At 34.4% G+C, this 10,102-nt stretch overlaps 2 pseudogenes; both read left to right on the top strand.

Annotated features, from left to right (window-relative positions):
* The first annotated feature begins 3,799 nt into the window (after nt 1–3,799).
* On the top strand, nt 3,800–4,391 carry LOC107954201 (linoleate 9S-lipoxygenase 5-like; annotated as a pseudogene).
* A 20-nt stretch (nt 4,392–4,411) lies between these two features.
* Nucleotides 4,412–9,333, top strand: LOC107961446 (probable linoleate 9S-lipoxygenase 5; annotated as a pseudogene).
* Nucleotides 9,334–10,102: the final 769 nt, after the last annotated feature.

Here is a 10,102-nt window from a genome sequence, read left to right as displayed (position 1 = left end):
CATATCAGAAATCAATTAAAATCAATCATATTGTCCCTTATATGAGCCCTCGTGGCCCAAAATACATATTAGAAATAAGTCGGGACTAAACTGGGTACTCAGAAAATTTTTTAGAAAACATAAAAAATTTTCAAAGGTGTAGGGGACACATGCCCATGTGGTCATGCCGTATGTCTCACACAGTCAAGAGACACGCTCGTATCTCAGGCCGTGTGGACATTCGAAATTGGGACAGACGACCGTGTCTCAACCCGTGTCCAAACTTACGAGCTTTCTAACTTGGGTCACACGGCCAAATCACACACCCGTGTGCTAAGCTGTGTGAGCATTCTATTTTGCAATTTAAAAGATACAGGGGACACATGGCTGTGTGTCACACACGGTTGAGACACACGCCCGTGTCTCTGCCTGTGTGGACGAAATAACCCATTTTTTTCTAGCCATATTTCTCACCCAATTTGGCATCAATCTAACTCAACATTTTTGCACAATAATCAGCCATAACAAGACTCTTAAAACAAGCCAAACTCAAGTCTTATACATTAGATATCATCACATAAATCCAAGTATTCAAACTTACCTAATTGACCAAATACACATATATGCATATTTTACCAAATATATCAATTCAAACCAACCATCAATATACCTATAAGATTTTCATCATTCAACCATGTCAAACACATATCAAACATGGTAAGGTCACTTATACGCACATCAAAATATATCCATCACAAGCCATTCAAATGGCTACTCTCAATAAAACAACTACTTGCCAACATTGGTTAAACTAACCTATACATGCCATTATAACCAGAATTAATTTACTATATATACCGAAATAGGCTGATGGATAGTGTGAGGTAGCTCTAACCAACTTCCAACCAATTTGAGCTTCCGAATTACTATAAAACATGAAAAATAAAACAGAGTAAGCACTTAATGCTTAGTAAGCTCATATAACATGGAAATTAACTTATCATTTAATCACATTTAAGGTAAGTTTGCTAATATAACCAAACCAATTTGGCCAAAAGCCTAAATACATATCCTCAACATGTTAGCCATGTAACACTTTCAATAACCAATACACATGGATGTATATAATCACTAGGCAAGATTCACATATAGGTATCATCCATATCATATTTCAATATATCATGTAATCTCATTTCCATGTAATTCGAGTATATACCCGTAATTGTTCATTTTGAACTCATATTGTTTCATATCAGAACTTTGCCCGTTGAACCATTTAAATATCGTTGGATACACGGGTAGTACACACGAGGTGTACAAAACAGTAATCTGTCAATTCGTAAACATATGTGCTCATACGAGCATGTAAACGAGAACCTCTTTTGAGCCATATAATAGGAAGCTCATGTGAGCTGTATATCGGGAAGCTCATACGAGCCATTCATCAGGAAGCTCAAGAGAGCCATTAATTGGGAAGCTCATGAGAGCCAAATATCGGGAAGCTCATGAGAGCCAAGTATCGGGAAGCTCATAAGAGCTGTGGTGTGTCCACAACACATGCAGGACCACAACCAATCCGGGAACCCTAATGGCATGTCATTTGTATCTATCAAATTTCTAAGGTTTAAACGAGACTCGAAAATTATCAGATATGTGATCAATATTTTACAAAGCAATTATACATTTCACACACATAACAATATTCAATTTAAAACATATAAATGTATAATTTAGTTACGCAAACTTACCTCGACAAGTATACGTAGATTTGTAAGATACTAATCTGATACTTTTTCTTTTCCTCGATCTAATTTCGTACTAGGTCTATCCAGATCTATACGAATGAATTTAACTTAATTCAATATAATTCATATTCAATTCAATTCAATACACTTTTTTGGTAAAATTACTATTTTTCCCCTATACTTTTAGTTAATTACAATTTTGTCCCTAGGCTCGGAAAATGAAATTCATACAATTTAATTCTTATTTCAAGCCTAATCGATTTTCATACAAATCAATAGCAGCCCATAAATTTCATAAAATTCAAAATTTTTTCGTGAATTTATCATCTTTTCAATTTAGTCCCTAAATCATAATTTCATCAAAATTCTCTTTACAAATGTTGTTTATCTAACAACAACCTTTCATTTTCTACCATAAAACTTTAAAATTCAACTATACCCATCCATGGAAAAACGCTAATACTTTAACGGTTTTGCAAATTAATCCTCGAGATAGCTAGATTAAGTTATTACAATCTCGGAAACATAATTAAAAATGGGACAATAATACTCACCTAATTAAGCAAAATAAACTTGTCTATCTTCAAGCTTCCATGGCTAGGGTTTCCATGTTTTATTTTAGAAAAGATGATGAAAATGATGAAAATTTGTTTTATTTTATTTATTTATCATCATTTTATCATTTACTTTCCAAAATTAACCTTAATAATTTACTAAATTCCAATGATGAATAATCATCTTTATCTACTAACTCCTCTAAATGGTTTATTCCATATAAGGACCTCCAATTTTAAATTCCATAGCTATTTGATACCTTTAGCTACTAGAATTCAACTTTTGCACTTTATACAATTTGGTCCTTTTTATCAAGCTTGGCATGTAAACGGTAAAATTTCTTAACGAAATTTCCATACGATATTTCTATAATACTATAGACCATAAAATAATATTAAAATAAATTTTATTTCGACTTCGAATTTGTGATCTTGAAACTACCGTTCTAATTTCACTGAAAACGGTTGTTACAGGGTTTGACAGAATGTTTATCTTTTCAAACAGTGTAGAGGCGGTACAAGTTCTACAAGAGAATACTATTAAAGTGTCAAATTCTGCTTTAGTCAAAATAATTAATTTATAATTAGCTAATTTATTACAATGATCTATTCAACATGTTTCCAGAATTTATAACAAAAAGGCTGATTGTTTGACTAAGATGTCTGTTAGTAATAATGGCGGCACTTAATTTTTTGTAATACCGAAGGAATTTTTTGTAATGATGTTTTATTCACCAAAAAAATTTCAGTTATAGTCATAATTGTATTTTAAACTTAAATTCACCGCTTACGCATGGGGATTTATAATTTCTTCCATAATTTATTTGATATTAACTTTTTTATTATGAAAATTAAGTTTATGGCAATAATTTACGGTTAATAAATATGTTAAAATGATTGCCGAGGCATGTTTATGACAAAAATTATCTTTTCTTTTGGTGAAAATAAGAAATATCAAACTAATTATTCTGAAAATGAAAAAATTATTATTTTTGTCCAATTCCATTAAAGTGTGCGTCATTGGATGAGGAGCATCGAACACTTGTAAATTATTTGTTCCGATCAAAGCTTGTTTAGCTAGATAATCTATAACAATATTTTAAATACACTATCTAAAGCAAAAATGTAAAAAAAAAAAAACTCTTTAAATGGGTTATATTTGGATATTAAATGAAACTGTAAATAAGTTTACAAACTAACTATTTTAATGTTTTTTTAGTTGCAAACAAAGTATGTATAGATTAAATAAATTTTATAGATATCGATTAATAATGTTGTCAATTAACCTTTATTTATTAAATACAAAAAGTAGATGGACTACATTCTAACAAAAGGACTAAATTCTTAAAAGTAAAAGAAAAAGGGACTAAATTTTAAAATTTTTAAAAGTATAAGAGATTGATAAATAATTATGCTTTTTTTCTCTCTTTCTTTCCCACCCAGCTCCAAACCCCCCCCAAAAAAAAGAAAGGATGCTGCTAACGTGTCATGATTAGAAACCCATACTTATACGTGTCATGATTAGCATCCAAATCAAGGTTGCAGACACGTGCTGTAGTTGAGCCATTCATAATTGCCAGAAGGAGACAGTTGAGCGTAATTTATCCAATCCATAGGCTATTGGATCCTCATTTCAAAGACACACTGCATATAAAATCATTGGGTCGAGCCATCTTCCTTAATGCTGGAGGGATTCTGGAGACTCTTCTTTTAGTGAATACTCCATGGAATTGTCTTCTCACTTGTATAAAGAATGGAGATTTGATAAGCAGGCCCTTCCTGTAGACCTTCTGGAAAGGTTGGTAGTTCTTGAATCCATTAGAATTGAATGGACTCACTTCCTTTAAATGTTCCAAGTTGTACAACTGACGATGAGGACCATAACATTTTCAGAGGTATGGCGAAACCAAGAGTCAGAGATGAGGTTGTATCGGGGCCAATGGAGCAGGTCGAGAGAGACAAATCAAGCAACAAGGCGGCGACAGGTGCAGAACAGAAGATGTTTGAGGTTGACGCTGAGGTGGAGCTCGTTTTAGAAGACTATCCCTATGCAAAAGATGGAATTGAGTTATGGACCGCCATTGAAACATGGGTGACAGAATACTGATTCACAATAATGAATAAATCCTTGCTGCTGCATTGCTGGCCAACATTCAACACTTTCCTCGAACGCGAAAAGATGGGTTATTTTTGTTTGCAGGAGCATACAAGTTGAAAGAAAGAATATTTGTGGGCTGATGGATGAGAATATTTGTGGGCTGATGGATGTGAAGAAATTGACAATGGAAGCATCTATGCATGCTGCACAGAAGGAGACAGTCAGTATAAAACGAAACAAGGATTTTAAACAGTGAGGAAAGCAAGCAGAAAACACGAGGGTGGGGGAATCTAATTTAAAGTAAAAAAGTGGCGAACAAGAAAACTCAATGGCTAGGCAATGTATTAGATTCAAAGCTTAACCTCCCAACTAAAGCCAAGAACATTCCCCACGCTAATTGGGCTGGCTGGCTGCCTGGCTAGCTCTTTGGATTCGGTCGCGCCACCATGAAAAATGAACTCCTTCTGCAAGCGTTATATATTTGCGCTCTCCTTCCCCACCTCGGATTAAGTTCCATAGCTTTTCTAAAATATCTTGTATGCTATTATTCATCAAACACGTGGTGATCTTTTTTACAGGATTAAAAGGAAAAGCCTTGGGAACTGAAAAAGGAGGCAACAAATTATGGTAGAAACCATGGGTTGTTGTGGATTACTACAAGCACGTTGCCATCGCCATGACCCTCAAAAATACATTATCCAAGGAGAAATTGAGATCGATCGCAGTCCTTGGTTCTCTCTCTGTGCCTCTGGATCATCTGTTGTTTTTCGGCTTTACAGCCGAGACAGCATGGATCCAAGTAAGTATATACAATGTATTGTCATACCACATCCAACCATGGCTATATATATATAGATTTAATTTTAAGTTTAGGGGTTGAGATTTTAAATTTTAAGTTCAGGGTAAAAAAAAATTAATATTTTGTGTTAATGAGATAAAAAAATTGTTGAAATGTTATGAATAAAGTAACGAGAAGAGTTCATAAAATAATTTCTTTAGGGATGAGTGTAAAATAATAATTTTATGTCTTTAAATTTTGATGATGTGACAAATTTTATTGGTGTCTTAAAAACTTTAGTTTTTAGTATATATCCTATCGTAAATTATTCTGATAAATAATACCTCTTACTACGTAATTGAAAAACATATACTTTTGAAAAACATATACTTTTAAGTTGTTTTGAAAATATAGCTTATAATTTTTAATTTGAAGGGTCCTTTACTTGTATAAAAGCAAATGGTCAAAAAAAATCTAAGCAATATTTATAATATATGAAATGGTTGATCATTGAATTAACATTGAGATTTAAGTTTTGGGGATTTTGAGTGTGAGTCTCATCACACGTATTAATGGCAATTTATTTTGACTTTTAAGTCTAAATATATTTTAATTATCAATCTATTTTTTTAAATGTATGTTGTAATAATTTGATTCTAATTAGTAGTTATATGAATATATATGTATATATTGTAGCTACGAGAAAAGGGATTGAAAGTGAGAATACATATGTAATGAAGGGGAAAGAGCTGGAAAGGAAAAAACATGAAGTCTTAAGCATGAAGGTGCCCATGAAAGTGATTAAATTCAAATTGAAGTTCGAGGTGACTCGAGATTTCGGAATTCCAGGAGCTTTTGTTGTTGAAAATAGAGATAAGAAGCATGAGTTTTTCCTCAAATCCATCACATTGCATTATATTAACCATCCGAATATTCTCGAGGAACGAAAGTTTCATTACTGTTGTGGTTCTTGGGTTTACCCCATCACCAAGACCGGATTTAAACGGATTTTCTTCTCTGATCAAGTATGCTACCATACTTACATATTTATAATTGAGATAACTTAGTAATTAAATAATATGTAGTTCAATGCATGTAATATTTGATTCTGATTGGAAGTGTTGTACTTTTAACAGTTATATCTTCCGACAAAAACGCCACAAGGTTTAGTAGAATTGAGAAAAAAAGAACTTCAGAAACTGCAAGCCCCAGGACCAAAGGGTGAATGGAACTCATGGGATCGAATTTATGATTATGATGTCTATAACAATCTTGGAGATCCTGAAAAGGGTCGACTGTATGATAGACCTGTGTTGGGTGATTCCACTACTTTTCCATACCCACGTCGGTTGAAAACAGGCTACCTTAATTGCCAACACGGTAGACATAAATAGACCATTGAATAAATAAATTTAAATTTGTCTAATTATTTATTTTTCATTGAATTGCTTTCATTTGATATATTTGGTTGTATGTGAAGTAGACCATTCAAGGGAGTCTGGACCAGCAAGGTGCTTCCAGTTTTATGTTCCACCCGATGAGCGAATGAGCGATGAAAAGCTACAAGAGCTGAAAAACAACTTCGTCGAGGCTCTTATTCGATTTCTTGCGCCGGAACCAACGCTCCCACACTTGTGGGATGGAGAATGTCCCGACTTCGTCACCAAAGTTGCACATTTCTTTGTACCCAAGGCAGCGATATCGAAGAAAGATGTTAGATTCATTCGATCCATAATAGATTTCTGTAGAAAGCTAAAATTACCATCGTCTCATGGAGGTCCGAGCAGGTCCGATCCAAGTGAGGAACAAGACATTTTTGAAGACATTATAGGCTTTTTTCCAGACAAAGAAGTGGAAGAACTGGATGATTCGGACAAGCAGCGGCTGGAAAAATTGGTACCCAAGGAAATTCTTGACCAAGTTGTTGCCACTCTTGCTCTGAAAAGACAACATGTCAGTGCTCAATTGCCTTCAATTATAGCAGGTGGGAAACATGTACTTATAACTGCTATAGATGTTTTTCTATTTATCACGAGGTCTGCAATCACAATAACCATGATATATGATTAAAGATACGTTTATTGAAACGATTTATGTTGTTGTAAGAGGAAAAATTCGCTTCTTTTGCGGGCACGGAGTTTGGTCGCCAAATGCTTGCAGGAACAAATCCTGTTCGAATCCGGCGCTTGAAGGTATCTCTTTCCTAGGTTTATAATGTATAATTTTTGAGCCTTAAGATTTAATAGGTTGGAATCTCTAACATTATAAACGTTGCAGAAGGAGGAGTTCTCACTTCTAATGGAAAGTTTTCAGAAAAAGTACCAGGGTAACCGGAATGATCTCAAAGCTCTTGAAGTTATTGTAGAAGAGGTATAAAAAAGAAAACTAGATTGTTCAAGATCATTTTGCAGAGATATGTATTTCTTTTCCTTTCAAATTAACTACTTTATGGATGCATTCATAACACTATATGGCAGGCAATCAAAGCCAGTAGCGCATTCATCTTGGATCACCATTACCTTGAGCAATTTCTGAAAATGATAAACGGGAAAGGTGTTTGCGCTTACGCAACTCGAACGATACTAATTGCAGATGAACGACCGTATGAAACGATTAAACCAGTAGCAATAGAACTAAGCTTGCCTGAAGACTCTGACGATGGCTGCAGCATGTTCCTTGTTCCAGAAAATGATTTAATATGGGAGTTTGCAAAATTTCACGTTGCATCCAACGATGCAGCTTACCACCAGTTAGTTAGCCATTGGTAAGTAGTAATCATTAAATTAACCCAATTAATTTCGTATCTGTTAAATTTATATGTTTGTTTTGATGTGCCAATGCATCCAAATCAAGGTTGCATACACATGCAGTAGTTGAGCCATTCATAATTGCGACGAGAAGACAGTTGAGCGTAATGCATCCAATCCATAGGCTATTGGATCCTCATTTCAAAGACACACTGCATATAAATGCATTGGCTCGAGCCGTCTTCCTTAATGCTGGAGGGATTCTGGAGACTCTTCTTTTACTGGTGAATACTCCATGGAATTGTCTTCTCACTTGTATAAAGAATGGAGATTTGATAAGCAGGCTCTTCCTGAAGACCTTCTCGAAAGGTTGGTAATTCTTGAATCCATTAGAATTGAATGGATTCACTTCCTTTAAATGTTCCAAGTTGTACAACTAACGATGAGGACCATAACATTTTCAGAGGTATGGCGAAACGCAGAGTCAGAGATGAGGTTGTATCGGGGCCAATGGAGCAGGTCGGGAGAGACAAATCAAGCAACAAGGCGGCGACGGGTGCAGAACAGACGATGTTTGAGGTTGACGCTGAGGTGGAGCTGGTTTTAGAAGACTATCCCTATGCAAAAGATGGAATTGAGATATGGACCGCCATTGAAACATGGGTGACAGAATACTGCAATGTTTTCTACCATAACGACAATGATGTGAAGGAAGATGAGGAAATCCAAGAATGGTGGAATGAAATCAAAACGAGAGGACATAAAGATCGAAATGAGGGATGGTACGACATTAATACATTCGAAAGCCTCGTAAAAGCTCTGACAACTCTTATATGGATCACTTCAGGATTGCATGCAGCAGTGAACTTCGGACAGTATGGATACGGGGGTTGGCCACCAAATCGTCCCATGTTATTGAGAAAATTCCTCCCAAAAGAGGAAGAAGTCTATGAAGAAGTGAATATCATGAAGTTCGTGGAGGAGATGTTGCCTGATAAGTTCCAAATGAAGTTGGCAATTGCGGTAATGGATCTTCTGTCACGACATACATCAGAAGAGGTTTATTTGGGTCAAACATCACCCCAAAAAGAGTGGCCATTGATTGAGGATCAGTCTATAATTCAGAAAAAGTTCAAAGAATTTAGGGAAAACCTTGAAGCAATAGAGCGAAATATAAAGGAGAGGAATAAAGAATACATCTTAATGAATAGGTGGGGACATGCAAAGATTCCGTACAAGCTCTTGTACCCCGATACATCAAAACCCATGCCTCCAATATCTAAGGAGAAAGGGAAACATCAACCTGAGAAGATGGATATTAATGAAAGGGGAATCCCTAATAGTATTTCCATTTAATTTTCTCTTTGGTAGTTCCAATTTTTCAATTTGTTTCTAATATTACTTTAAATTATTAATCAATTAATTATTTTTATATTTTAAGAGTTACATTTTGTACACACTTAATTTTCTCCAAACTTAAATTTTAAAATGGATTAAAATAATTCCCTTTGACTTAAATTTTAAATAATAATAATAAATCAAGCTCTTGTTTAAAGATAAAAATAAATTTATTTTCACAAAGTAATCTATTTTTAAATAAATATTTTGTGAAATAAATTAATTTTGTTTCGCAAAACCTAAAATGAAAATTTTATATTTGGGTTTTAATTTTTTAAAATAAGCCCAAACCTACTTTTCTTTTCCTTTTAAAAGTCCAAAAAGAATTGAATATGTTTTAAACTCAAATTAAATGTTAGAAGCCCAAATTAGTGTTTCTTTTATCGTTTTAATAAGAGTCTATATAATTTGTTTCTTTTATTGGTCCATTTTCATTAGAGGCCAAAGACCCAAGCCCACATTATGTTTATGTTTTCGTTAGGGTTCCAGATGTCGCCATCTGACAGGCCATAACGTGAACACGGCACCACCACCAATGTGAACGGCCACATGCATCTCACTCATTTCCTCCCCTAAACCTAAATTCGTTATTTGTCCATGAGCTAGGCTAGGTCAAGTAAAAAATTTAGGCTCAAACTTGGCTTGACCTAGAAAACTGGTTTATATTTTTGCCCAAGCTTGACATGGATAAAAATACTCAAATGCCTAAATCTTTGCATCTTTTCCTCTCTTTTTATTTATTTCCGTGGATATTTTTAGAATTCTGTGGAATGTTTTGGAACATGTTATTTGCACTTGAATTG

Source organism: Gossypium hirsutum, chromosome A08, assembly GCF_007990345.1.
Source record: "Gossypium hirsutum isolate 1008001.06 chromosome A08, Gossypium_hirsutum_v2.1, whole genome shotgun sequence".
Lineage (NCBI taxonomy): Eukaryota > Viridiplantae > Streptophyta > Magnoliopsida > Malvales > Malvaceae > Gossypium > Gossypium hirsutum.
The sequence above is the reverse complement of the archived record's forward strand: the minus strand, read 5'-3'. Positions and strand labels throughout refer to the sequence as shown.